Below are 1,474 nucleotides of genomic sequence, written 5' to 3' on the forward strand. Positions count from 1 at the left end.
AACAAACAAACAAACAAAACCTTTAAAATTACAGACAAAGAACATAGGTGCTTTGAATAGTTTTGTGCAAATTTCAAAAACAAACAAACCGATTTTCTAACGACAAAGTCAGCTCTCGGTTCTTAATTGTAGGCAATAAAGAGAAATATTATATAACACTTGATATTCAAATTTATATAAAACAGTCCGAATAATGAAGATTCTTTAATCACACTGTATATATACTTTTATACCAATACCACACAGAAGGAGGGGTGGACCAGTAAGCAGTATATGGCTGAACATACTTTTTGCAACAGTTTTTATTTGCACAGATTTTAAGACAGATTAATATTTGCGGTTATGATTATAATTCTCAACAACGACTAATTGCTTAGGAAGTACAGACAGCACCAATATTTCCTGACTGGTTCAAAAAATTTTCAAGACAAGTCACTCCGCCCCAGCTTACAATGCTAAAAATTGTATTTCGATACCTGGGGTAGGCAGAGCACAGATAGACCATGTGTAGCTTTGCGCTTAACAACAACCAACGAGTCATCCTTGGTGGTACATACAAATAACATACATATTCTATAAAAGCAAGTATAAATCGTTATTTATATTTTAAATAAAAAATAAAGATAAATAGTAGTTGTTGGTTAATTGTACTTAGAATGTGTAGTTGTAGATAGACAAAACAATACTTACGGTTCTTTTATTTTGGTTTTTAATATCTTTAAATACATATGATTTTTATGTTATGAAGAAAACTGTGTACCATTAATAATATGAAAAGAAAATTAATAGCTAATAGCGTATTTTCAATTCAAATATCTAATAATTTAAATGATCAAAAATAACTAATTGTGATATACACATGTGGGAGCGTGTGACGTCATATAGTGAGCTAATGCACCCAAATGTCTGTGTGAAAGTAAACATCTGAATTAATAATATAGTATTAAGCATTACTAGTATAACTTATTTCATATACATTATAATACAAACCAGAAAAATTAAAATACTATACTGAAATTATTGGAAATGAATAAAGCAATAATCAATTTTTGTTGTTTTACCTAGTTTCTACTAGGACTAGTTTCTGTAAGTTCAAAGTGAATTGTAAATGATAAAATTAAAATTGTTACTTTTTTATTTCTTCATTATGAAGAATTGTGTATTACATTAAATGTCTTTTGGAAGGCAACTAATATATAGATATGATCAAAAAATATAATTTATTTTTCATGATTCATGCTTCAATGTATCTGTTATAAAACTAAGAAATGGAAGGTCGTGTTTATAAAATTAGAGTATAAAACTGTAGACACGTATGCAGCACTGTGCTGTACGTTCGTACAACATAGTTTCCATCTGAATTGGCGAACAATATCATGGGCACCATTCCAAACGCCTTCTGAGACTGCAGTAAAAGACGTCATGTATTTCCACCAATCATAGTTCTCAAGAGGAGAGTGAAATAAAGCTATAA

Source organism: Limulus polyphemus, unplaced genomic scaffold (genome assembly GCF_000517525.1).
Source record: "Limulus polyphemus unplaced genomic scaffold, Limulus_polyphemus-2.1.2 Scaffold664, whole genome shotgun sequence".
NCBI classification, from domain to species: domain Eukaryota; kingdom Metazoa; phylum Arthropoda; class Merostomata; order Xiphosura; family Limulidae; genus Limulus; species Limulus polyphemus.